The following is a 14,748-nucleotide window of genomic DNA, read 5'->3' on the forward strand; positions in this document are numbered from 1 at the left end:
TCGCACTCCTGCCTCTACTACTGATTCTGCCATTGTTCCTTCCCATCCACGAAGATCCACTCGAGTGAGGCATCCCGTGGATAAATGGGTAAGCTATGACACTTTCACTTTGGATTTTCAGCTTTTTATGACCAGTTTGCATAAACAGACTGAACCAAAGTGTTATTCTCAAGCCTCTAAAAATTCCCGTTGGATTGAAGCTATGAATGAAGAAATGGAAGCCTTGAATGAATGTCAAACATGGGAAGTCGTTCCACGGCCAAGGGATAAGAATGTTGTTGGGTCTAAATGGGTTTATAAAATCAAATATAAACCAGATGGCAGTATTGATAGGTATAAAGCTCGACTTGTGGCTAGAGGTTTCACTCAACAACATGGCGAAGATTATGATGAGACTTTCAGCCCTGTTGTTAAGATGAGTACCATTCGAGTTATTCTTTCTCTTGCAGTTACTCTTGGATGGCCATTACATCAACTTGATGTCAAAAATGCATTTCTTCATGGTTTCCTCAAAGAGGACGTTTACATGGAACAACCTCCAGGATATGCTACTAATGATTCTAATTTATGGGTATGCAAGTTGCACAAGTCATTATATGGGTTAAAACAGGCTTCTCGTTCATGGTTTGAAAGGTTCTCCCTTCACATTCAAGAAGCTGGTTTTCAGAAGAGTGCCCTTGATCATTCTCTATTTATCTATCACAAAGGAGGGATCACTACTTGGTTATTGATATATGTGGATGACATAGTTCTCACGGGTAATACTTCCTCTCACATCGTTCAAGTCAAAGAGGTGTTAGAACAACACTTCAAAATGAAGGATCTCGGGGACCTCAGATACTTCTTAGGTGTTGAATTAGACAGGACTGATGACTCTCTCACTCTTTCCCAACACAAGTATGCCCTTGATATTCTCACCTCCTCTGGTATGACTGATTGTAAGCCCATTAACACGCCCAGCATTTTGCATGCAAAGTTGAACGTTTCAGATGGCAGTCCTGCATATCCTGATCCGACCTTTTATCGCAGTATTGTTGGGAAACTTCAATATCTGACATTCACTCGGCCCGACATTGTATATGCTGTCAATCAAGTTTCCCAATTTATGCATGCTCCCACAGACACTCATATGGAAGCTGTCAAGCGTATCTTACGTTATCTCAAGGGGACTATTGGCGATGGACTTACTTATAAACGCATGTCTCCTACTGTGGATGGTCATATTATCTCTACTTACACTAATGCTGATTGGGGAGGCGACCTTGATGAACGCCGATCTGTTTCTGGCTATTGTGTCTTTCTCAATTCTAACCTTGTCTGTTGGAGTAGTCGCAGACAACGCGCCATTGCAAAATCCAGCACAGAAGCTGAATATAGGGCCATGGCTGCTGGCACTGCTGATGCTACTTGGCTTCGTCACCTCCTTGGGGAATTATCTCTTCCTATTGCTCAGTCTTCCGTGTTGGTTGACAATCAGAGTGCCATTAACATTTCATTCAATCCCATACTTCACAGTCGTACCAAGCATATTGAGATTGATCAACATTTCATTCGTCAGAAAATAGAAGATGAGGAAATCTCCCCTGCATATATACATACTTCTGAGCAAGTTGCTGATCTTTTCACCAAAGGACTCACTGGATCACAGTTTTGGCATTTGAAGAACAAGTTGGGCATGATGAAAACTCATGCACAACTTGAGGGGGGATGTTAGAATTGTATTTGTCTTGGATATGGATCCAATATGGGATCCATATCCGTACGTATGCTCCCCCCCATATGGGCGGTGGCATACTTATAAATCTTGTAATGTTTTCATGTATTTTGTTTAGAGGAGGAAGATCCTATATATACATAATTAAAGAGGGACACAGATATTACATGCCCTACTTTTCTCTCTCCTTTTGGCGTCTCCCTCCTCTCTTCTCTTTTATTACTTTGATTTTCAGATTGAAGATTGTTCTCCAAAGCTTGAAGGCACTCTATATTGAAGACTTATTCAGATTCTTACAGGGAATGCCCCTCTATTTATACACAAATGAGAGAGGGAGAGAGTGAGAAAAAGTGAGAGAGAGAAGACCTTGGGAGGCCCAAAGGGGACTCGTTGGGCCCCCAACGGTCGCATTTGTGACCGTTGGGGGCCAACGACTCATTTGGTTGGGGGAATAAGAGATATCAAAAATGGATAATAGACCATAACATTGATTAAGAAGGACAATGATTCAAAAGATATTTAATGCATTTCGATTGAGTATTATGCAAAACACGAATTAAACTTAAACATCGATAAAACACACTAAGTTTTTGAAGAAATATAAGTGCACAAAGGCCATACTAAGAACATTTGAACAAAAATATCTCCAAAAACCATGTAAAAATGCCTTCAAAGATGTGCACTTCAAGCACCAACACCACAAAAGAATACATGTGCAAAACTCCTTTCCCGATGTATCATAGATGCTTCATTCATCCCATCTTGAAGATCCTGTGGAACAAGCCAAAAGAACTCCAAGTAAAAAGTATTTTTGTATCTTAATCAAATAAGAGATATAAAAAATGGATAATAGATGTTTTTAATTGATTAAGAAGGACAATGATTCAAAAGATATCTTATGCATTTCGATTGAGTATTATGCAAAACACAAATTAAACTTAAACATTGATAAAACACACTAAGTTCTTGAAGAAAGATAAGTGCACAAAGGCCACACTAAGAACATTTGAACAAAAATATCTCCAAAAACCATGTAAAAATGTCTTCAAAGATGTGCACTTCAAGCACCAACATCACAAAGGAATACGTGTGCAAAGACACACTAAGAACACTTGAATAAAAGCACCCAAAGGTACAAAGGGGACACCCACAAATGCAAAAGATTGAATCTCTTAGAATAGGTGAGCACTAAGGCTCCCAAAAGCATTCTCACAAAGGGTTTTATCAATATTTGGAAGGAGTGTGTGCACGGAGAACACTCACAAGTGCATAAAGACACAAAATATGAGATTCGTATTAATATCAAGTAAAAAATTTCATGTATTAGAAATATATCTAAGATGACAATGTTTACACAAGAACAAATTGCTCCTAAGGGAAGGTGTATAAGAGCATACGAAAGAAAGCATGTTTAACACATATAAATCAACAACAGGAAGACATTTTATCAACAAAAGATGAGTTAATGATTTCTCTCACATCTTAGAGAGAAGAAATTCTATGCCAAACAAATGCCATATGTGAACTTGCAAGGACATGATCTAATTAAAAAACATCCACCCAAGAGTCAAGAATGAATATTATTTGAGTAGAGAACCTTACACATTGAGGAATTTCTCACTCAAATATTTACAAATGCAAAAACTCACTAGGTGGCCGAAAAACATAAGCACTTAATATGCAAAATATTTGAATCCCCTTATAGGTTAAATGCCAAGATGTAAAATTGATTTCCAAATATGCATATCAACGATATGTGATCCTTTTATCCATAAATATTTTTCTTTGCAAATAATGAAATTTTACAAATTTCAGCAATCGTTCATCCACTACAAGCAACCACCTCATTAATCCTCCAAAACCCATAAATTAAGTGTATAAGCTACTAAAACAAAAACATAATGTCATTAAAGGCCAAAGACACACACAAAGGTGTGTATAAAACACCTCTTGTCTATATATAATAATACTTGAAATGAGTGTATCAACCACTAGAACAAGAGAATAAACGCCAACATAGACTAAAAACATCTCTTGTCTACATAAAATGATACTCAAAATCAAGCATGTTTAGCTACTAGAGCAAGAGTATCAAGCCATCCATATGTTAAAATACACACGAAGGTGTGACAATACATCTCTTGTCTACATAAAATGACACTTGAATTGAGTGAAAGAAGTCAACCATAAGCATACATCTCAGCGACTAAAATAAGGACACAAATGCCAATATGGACTAAAAATCACACACAATGGTGTGAATCAACGTGCCTTGTCTACATATAATGACACTCAAGACAAGTGTGTTCAGCTACTAGACCAAGAGAACAAAGCCAACAAAAGACTACCAACACACACAAAGGTGTAAACAATATGTCTTGTCTACATATGATGACACTTAGATAAGAGCCATAAAAGGAGAATTAATGGTCAAAATAAATGAGTGATACACTCATAATTAGAGATCACATAACAAGTCATTTTAGAGTCAAACTACAAGTTGACAATCTAAAATGACATAACACGAGGTGCACATAACTCACCTCAACAAACATCTCTAATATAACAATAGTAAGGCCAAACAAATGATGCATCAAATAACATATGATGGACAAATATAAATGTCATAAAAAGGCAATAAACACTTAAGAGAATCATTTTCCAAATAGAAGTTTTTACAAAGAGGATTGATTTGAAAAATCAAATCAAAGGTCCAATATAATCAATCACGACAATGTCTCATAACAACAATTTTGCATAAACACGAATTATGCTTAATCATGATTAATTCTTCAATTTATACAAAAAACGACTTATCATGAAACATTAAGCAAATAATGCATATGAAATTTTTATATCATGTAAGAAGAGGAAGCTCACAAAAGCTCTCTTTTAATGAACACAATACAACATGCTAAAAAAGGCATACATAAAATAGAGAAAATATCTCATTAAAGTGGGATGGAACCCACACAAGAAGATGATTTGAATGCAATAGGTTCAATAATGAACCAATAAACATGAACATAAAGTGCGAGTACACACACCCACTAAGGGGTGAAGCCAAAAGAAGGCTATGAAATCATTTATCATAATGCAATCACATTTTAGAGAACATTGAGTTATTATGTAATGAAGTAAAAGGTGGTCTTCCACAAATGCTCTTCGAACACTCAAAAGGAGGTGTCTAAAATACACTTTAAGCAAAATCCATAAAAAGGGTAAAAGAGGAACAACACACATAAATAAACAATTTTATTTATGTAAAAGAATGCTTAAAAAGCATTACAAAACGATTATCAAAATGTATTCACGACAATCTAGAGATGAAAAATCTAGAACCATTCTCAAATATTGAGAACATCTTAATGCTATCAATTGTAATACAAAAATACATATTTTCAAAAGAATGAGACAAGAGAGTTTTAACAAGGAACCAAAGCATATGCATAGATAAAAGAAACAATATGAGAGACTAAGTGCATACATTCTCATAAAAAAAGCACTCATGCAATAATTAAAACCATATGTCTCATAAAATAAACATGCTTTCAATCAAGTTTAAGCATATATGCAAATGATTATATAAAATTTTACATTTTTAAGCAAGTAACGAATCAAGAATTTCAAACATGAATGTGCATGTCTATCAAGGATGAAATACAAATTGTATTTGATGATTATCATATATATATATATATGTGTGTGTGTGTGTGTGAAAAACAAGTTTATATTTTATAAAATAAGACATCATTATCAAATCATTAAGATAAAACAATGATTGACGAAACATCTAGAATTAATAATTCATGGTTATATATATATATGTGTGTGTGTGTGTGTATAATATATATATATTTATATATTAGAGTTATTTTAAAAAAGGCTTCAAGATTCAAAACATACTACATATATCTAGTTTCCTTAAACAAGTTCAATGATGGTTAAAATACTATTTTAGAAAAAACCAAACAGTTTCATACATTTCCTTTCAAAACATACTACATATGTGTATATATATATATATTCAATTGTAGAGAAAAAACAAGTATTTTTCTCATGCGTAATGCATGGGCTAAATACTTGAAAAGTGTAAGAATACATGCCAAGTAATCCCAAGTAGAAGGAAGAGAGATAAGAGATAACATACGCTTCATCAAAATGTAGAGAAAGAAAAGGGGTAACAAAAACTTCACCACTTTTTCGATTTTTTGAATATGACGCTTCCCGATGCACCGAAGGACTAGCTTGATTATAATCGAGCTCTGATACCATGTAAGAAAGTATGCAGAAAGGTATAACAAGAATGCTTAATGCATTCACACGGTCCAATGAATGGACAAACCCAAACCCACAATGGGGTATGAACTTTATTGAATGAGGGCTTGAAAAGCCACACTTTACATGGGGGGAATGCCCCTCTATTTATACACAAAGGAGAGAGTGAGAGAGGGAGAAAAAGTGAGAGAGAGAAGACCTTGGGAGGCCCAAAAGGGACTCGTTGGGCCCCCAACGGTCACATTTGTGACCGTTGGGCCCCCAACGGTCACATTTGTGACCGTTGGGGGTCCAACGACTCCTTTGGTTAGGACCCCCAATGCAATGCATTAAATGCATTTTACAATAAATGAAAAATAAAAAAGGAAAAATAAAATGGAAAATAAAATACATGTAAAAAGACTAAAATGCCCCCTAATGGGTAGAATTACAAAAATACCCTTTATCGGGTATGATGATATATATATATATATATATATATATATATATATATATATATATATATTTTAACATCAGTATGACCATTGGGTCTCACACATGAAATCCATATGTTGGATCCAAGTATTGGATCCAGAGTGTATCATTGGATTCTCATAATTGAGTAGTGGGTCAGGAATTTTAGGACTCACTTACATAGTGTGTCCTTGAGTTACGAGCCACTGAGTTAGTGGTGGGCCCACAACTCATTGGATTCCCAGCATGTTTGGGAATCCAAGGGAACTGTAAAGGTTGTGAACCAGCTACGCAGGGGAGGCTACTTAACCCATCCCCTGCCTTTGTAGGAAACATGGATGTGAATCCGGAAAATCCCCCTTAAAGCAGGTTGGTTAAATCTAATCTCATTCGCTTCTCCTCTATTGACTTTGTCCCTCACCCGTATCGCGCACACCACCGATCCCAGATTCCAACAATGGTATCAGAGCCAGGTTCTAGTGTGCGCAGAAAATCAGTAGATCGTCGATTAAAGATCGTCAAAAAACTAGGACCACCGGTTGGGCTCGACCGACAGTGCTGCCTTGCAGAAATCAGCAACAGATGAGAGAGGGGAGCACAACCTCAGAAAGGCTTATCAGCTAGACAGTCATGTCCAGTGGATAGTGCATCCGACCAAGGAGGCGCAAAAAAAAAAGAGCATCACCAAAAACAGAGGCCCCCTTGCCGAAAAAGCTCAGAAAAACAAGAAGAGCCTCACCATAAATTTGGCACTCAACGAAAAAAAAATCAAAAGAAAGGGGCGAAGCAGAAACCCCCTTTCTGTCGTAGTCCATGCTGGGGTCAGAACCGGTTGAGACCGGCATAGCCACAACTAAAGGACTCCCTTAAAGAAGCTCACCTTTGATTGTTGTTGCGAAGGAGATCATTGCTCAAGAGCCTCTTCGTCCCTGCAAGATTGTTTGCTTCCCTAGGGAGGAAGAAAATTTGTAAAGAGGGATAAGTTGATGGAGATAAAAGCAGAGGTTTAGAAGTGATGGGAAGAGAATGATGTCTTCCCGGCTGACGCCAGTGCAAGTGAAAAATTCTCCGGGAACTTCCCTTATCCTTATATGAATGGTTCTTTGCATATGAGTCACGTGTTTTCCCTCTCCAAACTCGAGTTTGCAGCTGCTTACCATCGGTTGAGAGGGTGTAATGTGCTTCTGCCTTTTGGGTCTAACTGCACCGGAATGTCCATCAAGGCTTCAGCCGATAAAATCAAGAAAAAAATCGAATTGTTCAGGAGTCTGCCAATGTTCTCTACCATGGAAGGTGAAGAAGGAGATGAACAGGTTGATCAGGGCAAGGCTAGGGAAGACGATGTCGATCGACATCCACTCAGGGGAGGAGGAAGTGGTATCCCGACATCCATCGATCGACATCCACTTAGGGGAGGAGGAAGCGACATCCTAGTGGTGGAGGTCAGGACATAGAGGCTGCCAGAGGGGCGAAGGAGACCCCCTTCATCGAGTGGTAGTGTCGGTGACGTCGCTAGCGCCGGCTGGTGTTGGAGTCACTGCCGGCGTCGGGCGTTGCTGTCGGATTTCGGGGCTCCATCGGTGCTTGTCGTTGGAGGAGGATGACCCCGTTGCTGGTCTTCACTGGAGAAGACTGAAAGCTAGAGGAGTGGTTGGTGTAGGATGTCGTTGGGCAAGGTGTTCCAGTTGTTGAAGGCGGCGAGTTGCAGAAGGAGGTGGAGGGGCCTCCACTGGATGGGCGAGCTCTATGACCCATCGGATGGCGGTTGTGTTGGAACCCATGGTAGCAACCGCAGATGAAACGACAGAGGAAGAGGGGGGCTGTTGTCGCCCTCTCCCTCTTGTAAAAAGGGAAAACCCTAATCCGGCCCCCCTCTTTCAGGTGAAAAAAAAACTATTAAAAGATGGTCAACGCGATTGTGGTGATTAGGTCAAAACCAATCAAAACGGGTCTAGATTCATTTGGATTTGGCTTGATTTGCTAGGTTGCATCATACCAAATTAAACTTGATATGCATCCATTTGGGTCATTTTGGAAAAAGCTTATCGGACATGATCTGTAACAATCAGGATAAATATCATCAGTGGACTCGCTTGGTCAAAATGGATTAGTTGAATCAGAATGGATCAAATCAATGAAGATTGGACTTATTGGACCAGATCTGGAGCTACATGTGGGACATGCCAACAAGTCTCTTGGACTATTGCTTACATGATATTCAGGTGAGTCTGTTCCATACCTTTCTTCTTAGTTGATTTGGATCTATGATAAGTATTTTACTTGAATGAATCAACTTATGAGTTTTATGGGCATTTTTTTGGGTTGGGTCAAGGAACCCAACATTGGATCTGAATATTGTGATTCAACTTTAGAATTGTTTTTGACACAAAACTCAAGGTATATTTTTGGATCCAATTTGAACTATAACTGGATCTTGAAATATTGTGTGTAATTGCAGCCTGTATTTGATATGCTTTATTAGATATTCACGGTTTAGATCATATAAATATATGGATCTGGTATGACTTGGTATTGATCCAATTTTTATGATAGATCAAGTTTAATTGGACTAGGATCCATTAAATCTGATGTTTGAATCAATATTGGATCCGATTAGTATTGGATCATATGTTTGAATCTAATAAGGTGACATAGATCTGGTTGGATCTAGTAAAATATTCTGGATCTAGTTGAACCTATATGGATCTGGATAGATCCAATTGAATGTGTATAGATCCAGTTGAATATTTTTGGATCTAGAAAATATCATTGAACCTGCTTGAACTATTATTATACCTGAATGAGTCATTTTATGAGTGTTTTGAGGTTATTTGAATATTGAACAAATAACTCAACATGGATCAAGTATCGATATCTAGTTTGGAATTGTTTTTGACTTAAAATTCCTAGTATGATATGAACCAAGTTATGGTTTGATGCATATATAATTTGTATAGTTCCTTAATTGGGTCCTTTTATTGGACGAATTTAATGATGGATCCATAAATAATATAATGGCGGATATGTTGTATAGATCCTAATTTAATCCAGAGACAGGTCTGGAAATATACTGACAGATATAGGATATGGATCCAGATTTGATCCGGAGTTTATGTTGGATCTAGATAGTATAATGCCTAGATATGAGATATATGGATCCAGATTTGATCCGAAGTTTATATTGCATACGAAAAGTATAATGCCCAAATATGGGATATGGATCCATATTTGGTTTAATGTTTATGTTGGATCCAGATAGTATAATACCTGGATATGGGATATGGATCTAGATTTGATCTAGGTTTTGTGATGGATCCGGATAAGTATAATGCTCGGATGTGAGATACAAAACTAGATTTGATTCAGGTTTTATCTGGATAGTATCAAGCCTGATATTTGATATAATAATAACATATTTTGTATGGGTCTTGGTTTAACCCGGATAGATCCAGATAAGTATAATGCAGGATGTGTGGTGTGGATCCATTTGAATTTTAATATGGATTGTGTTGGACTTGATTAATAATATCTCAAGTTAGATTTGAATATGAACTCATATAAATCCAATGGATTTGGATATAGATTTTTTGAGTGGATCCGGTAATAGATATGAACTTATATGTTACAAGCTTGTGGTTTGATTAAAGTCTTGGAATTGACTTATCATGTTTGGCATATCCAAATGGTAATGGGATAACTCCCATGAGATTTTGATCTGAATATATATTGATCCAAGATGATCAGGTGATAATTAACCTGATGATAATTTAAGTATGTTGCATGTGATAATACACATGGATAGTGGGAGCATGGACTATGGTGAAAGTTTGACAAGTAGAAGTATTTGTTATGTTTGGCCAATCATATTTTATCATGGATCCATGAGTTAATAAAATCCACAGTAAATTGAATGATGAAAAAGTTCATATAATTATGTGAGAAATAACCCATAACATATGAGAAAAATATCATTAATATAACCCAAGGAATTGTGTAAATTTATTTGGTGCTTGTTTTATCATGAAGTGGTATATGCGATGCACGATGCGGTGGTTATTATATAATATGGGTGTTCGCCCCATACGGCCAAGTGAGAGATGTTGGATCTTGGTATGGATTCAGTGTGACCATTGGGTCTCACATATGGGATCCATATGTTGTATCTCGGTATCGGATCCAAAGTTGGATCAAGGTATTGGATACATAGTGTATCATTGGATTCTCGACTCTGAGCAGTGGGCCAGGAATCCTAGGATCCATTATATACTAGGACCCACTTACGTAGTGGGTCCTTGAGTTAAGAGCCACTGAGTTAGTGGTAAGCCCACAACTCAGTGGATTCCCAGCATGTTTGGGAATCCAAGAGAAATGTTAAGGCTGGGAATTGGCTACCCAGGGGAGGCTACTTAACCCAACCCATGAAACATGGATGTTAAACCAAAAAATTTCCCATGAAGCAGGCCAGTTAAATCCAATCTCATTCTATTCCATGGTTGCCAGTTGAGGAAGCGGGAGCGGGAAGCGATACGGGAAGCGGGAGCGGGAAGCGAGGCGCTTTCAAAATTTTAGGAAGCGGGAAAGCGTGGGACCACTTAGGAGCGATTCGGGAAGTGTCTCGAAAGCGACCTAGGAAGCGTCTCGGAAGCGACCTAGGAAGCGTCTCGGAAGCGAGGGGGAAGCGAAAAAATAAAAATAAAAAATAAAAATACAAAAAAATTGAAAAAAAAACAGGGGAAGCGTGGGGGAAGCCAGCGGGAAGCGAGGGGGAAGCGTGGGGGAAGCGAGGGGGAAGCGTGATGGGAAGCGTGCTTCCCATTAAAGGGAAGCGCGTCCCCCATTAAAGGGAAACGCACTTCCCAAAAAAGGGGGAGGCTTCCCCCCACGCTTCGGAAGCGCGAGGTTTCGCGCTTCCGAAGCGCGCTTCCCCTTTTAGCTAGGCGCTTCCGGTAACCCTGTTCTATTCTCCTATATCGACCTGACACATCTTTTTTATTTTCTTTTCATTTGCTTTTACAGAATGGAGGTGGAGAAGCATCTGAGTGATCAAACAAGCCTGGAGAACAAAGTGTTTGTCATGCTGGATTGGAGTTTCATATTTGGGTGTTAAGCCTTAAATTGATTTCTAATCAGACTTCAATGATATTTAGCACTCATGAATCTCAAAAATTATGCAGAACAAACAGAGCCTAGGTCATTATAGTGTTCATCTTCACTTTTTTTAGCATAAGCATGAAATCTTCATCTCTTTTTTTTTTCAATTCATGTAGTTTTAGTACTCGAATGAGGATGCTGGTCCTGTCTATGATGATAGAAAATATATCAAGCAACACTGTTGAAGCCAGAACAACCATTTCAAAGTGAGACCTCTTCAGCATTTAACTCTTTTTTTCTTTTTTTTGAGTGCTGTTTGTAATTGTTCCAGATGTGTAATACATGGCTAGTTAATTTTCTGATATGTATTTCATTGTGTTGTCTTAACTTGCTGTAATGATAAGCGACCTATATATCATAAGGATGTATAGGTTACATCAATATCACACTTGATTTGCTCCATAATACTTTGAAGCAAGTGGTGAAAAACTCAAGTTATGGTGGTCATCGTTGATCCTGTTCAAATGTGAGTGTTTTCCATTTTTTTCTAAATGGGTGCCTGAGAAACTGAATTTTGGTGATGGAGTGTGGTGTCCTCAGTTTTGTTTGATGTTGTTTAAGTGCAATGATGGTAAAACTGGTGGTTCAGGGTTTCAAGTTGCTATTGTGGTCTATAATAGTGGAATTCTGTGAAGTGGGATTGGATCTTCTCTTTGAGATGCCTAAAGGTTCAGAATTTATGCGTGGGTTAGTAAGGTTTGCAGCTTAGTTTTGGAAAGTTGCTGTATCACTTCATTTCTTTTTGTCTGATTGCCTTTTTCATGTCCTTTTTCTTTAAGGGAGTAGAAATTGGCTAATTTTAGATTTTTTAGTTGATGGACTATAGATAGAGCAAAAATTTTGGACACAATGTACTGATTTTTTTAACCTACTGCAGATGTGTATGGTGTTTTTCCATTCCTTTTAACTTGTTGTATGAGCATGAAGACCTTGTTCCTTAACCTAAGTGCTGTTTATGATTTTTAGGATTAAGGAGTTTAAGTGCTCCTCTCTTTAATCTCCATTTAAATGACAGTATTTTCTGATTTGGAAACATGGCTGATGTACTTTCAAATTGAATATTCTTGTAGGTACAAAGGCCCTTTACAACCATTATAGGATTCATGCAAATGCTTGCTGTGTGTTACAATGCATGATTCTCTTATACTAAAACCCTTTTATGTTGCTCACTTTTTCCCTCCTTTAGAGTTGTTTTGGCTATTTTGCCTCACTGGCATGAACAGGTGGGTCCTTCAGTTGATCTTATAGAACATGCTGTATTCGAAAAGGAAAAGCAGATAATTCAGTGGACTGGCAATGATGAAGATGATGATGATAATTTTGTTGAGGATAAGGATGATGTGTTGCTAGAAAAGCTTAATGCTATTGATCAGCAGATTGGGCAGAAGCTTTCAGAACTTGGTCATACTTTTTGAAAGAAGGGTAAGGATCTAGAGGAAGAGATCAGAGATCTTGCAGAGGAGAGAAATTCTTTGACTGAGAAGAAAGATCTCTTTATAGAAAAGTAAGTTCCATATGCTACTTAACATGTATTTCTCTATTTTATTTTATTGCAGGACATACTTGAATTTCTAGATGCATATTTGTCTGCACCCTTAGGGCGATCTAATTGACTTTTTGGTTGGACTCTAGCAAAAATTGTGTGATTATCTTGTAGTTGAAAATTAACTTGATGGCAATCCATCTTCCAGATGATTTGGATGTTTGAATCGACTCTTATGGAATTATGTCAAATGGGGACCTCCCTTATATCTTTAGATCAGCGCTCAGTTCAAGGGCATCTCTGTTCTATCCCTTTGCTTTGATTGGCTACCTTTTTTTAATACTCTGCCTCATTCATTCATCATCATCGTGGTTGCCAATATCATCATTGTCAGAGCTTGTTTTGTCCATGTAGGAATTCATACGTTTAATTGTTGCAATAGCTAATGTAATGGATGGTGTCTGGACCCCTACATTTGTTCTTTTTGTTCCCTATAGCTTAATTTAAGCTTGCAGATAATATGTTAGACATAACTGAACCTTGTGTCCACTTTAACTATTTTTAAGTCAATCTTTTGCTACTGCTCAATCATTTCCATGTTGGACCAATGTTTTTGCACATGCATGCATCAATGAGCTAGTATATCATGCCCTAGGCTGGCCTGTTTTTTATTTGCGATGCTTGTTGGAGTGAAGGTATACTAATGCATAGTAATTAGTGTTTGAGCTTGATTTTGGCTGTCTTAATGATGTAGAGGCTCATGGCCAGGTTATTGACATTCTAAATGATGATCCTTCTTTTTTTGTTCTCCATTTTCTCTCGTTGGTTTTATCTATGATTACCAAGAACTCCATTATCTTTGTCTAATACAGGTGTCTTTGTCTAATATAGGTCCTGAAAGATGCTGGCTTTGTTGATCACTGGTGCTTGGAGCTTGCAGAAATTTTGAGCTTACAGAAACTCCTCATTGCTTTCTTTTATATTAAAAGCACCAGATTTAAACTGAATTAAGTTATTTTCTTAGTTTTTTTTTGTTATGCATAAATAACATTCTTAAAATGTTATGATGTTTTATATATTATAATAGTATATATAATGGTAGGCTTCAAGTTTTTGCAACCAAAAACCTGATTATATATTATTAATAGAATCTGTCATATAATAACTTATATTTATAATATATTTATCCATATGTTTACAAGACAGCAGTAAAATATATTGCAAATATAAATAAATTTTTTAGTTAACAAAACTTTTAGCAGCGGTTGCAGAGTCCTGCTGAAAGTAATAACACTTCAGCAACGCCCTGGAGAGTCACTGAATTATGTTGTTTTTTTCAAAATTCATCATGAGCTTTAGCTGGAAAGCGCTGCAAAAAGTCATTTATATACTGTATGAATTTGTCACACCCACTTTTGGCAGCACTTGTGAAACGCTGCCTATAATGATTAGCAGTGTTTGCCAAGCGCCGTTAATTCCCCTCTTTGCTGCAGTGTCATGTATAAAAAAAGTCTTTTCTATATTGGACCCTCTGATGTGATCTACACATTTAGGGTATGTTTGGTTGCATTTAAATGAGATTTGAAACTCATGCAAATGAGAGAATGAATCTCATTTACACGGCTAACCAAACATGTGATTAGAAATCTCATGCAAATGAGAGAATGGA

At 37.3% G+C, this 14,748-nt stretch overlaps 1 protein-coding gene across 2 annotated transcripts in view; it reads left to right on the plus strand.

Moving 5' to 3' along the window:
• Positions 1 to 14,203, plus strand: part of LOC149835483 (5-methyltetrahydropteroyltriglutamate--homocysteine methyltransferase-like) — a 29,837-nt gene extending 15,634 nt beyond the window's left edge. Inside the window, exons 5-8 of one of the 2 annotated variants that reach the window (XM_090010548.1) lie at positions 11,462 to 11,635; positions 11,713 to 11,802; positions 12,667 to 13,100; positions 13,971 to 14,203. The gene's annotated coding sequence lies outside the window, so the exon portion shown is untranslated. Of the gene's footprint in view, positions 1 to 11,461; positions 13,101 to 13,970 lie in introns of both variants that reach the window. The other variant, XM_090010547.1, reaches the window with a different exon arrangement.
• Positions 14,204 to 14,748: the final 545 nt, after the last annotated feature.

The sequence above is a fragment of the Nuphar pumila genome, chromosome 6, assembly GCF_984573655.1.
Source record: "Nuphar pumila chromosome 6, dmNupPumi1.hap1.1, whole genome shotgun sequence".
Taxonomy (NCBI): Eukaryota; Viridiplantae; Streptophyta; class Magnoliopsida; order Nymphaeales; family Nymphaeaceae; genus Nuphar; species Nuphar pumila.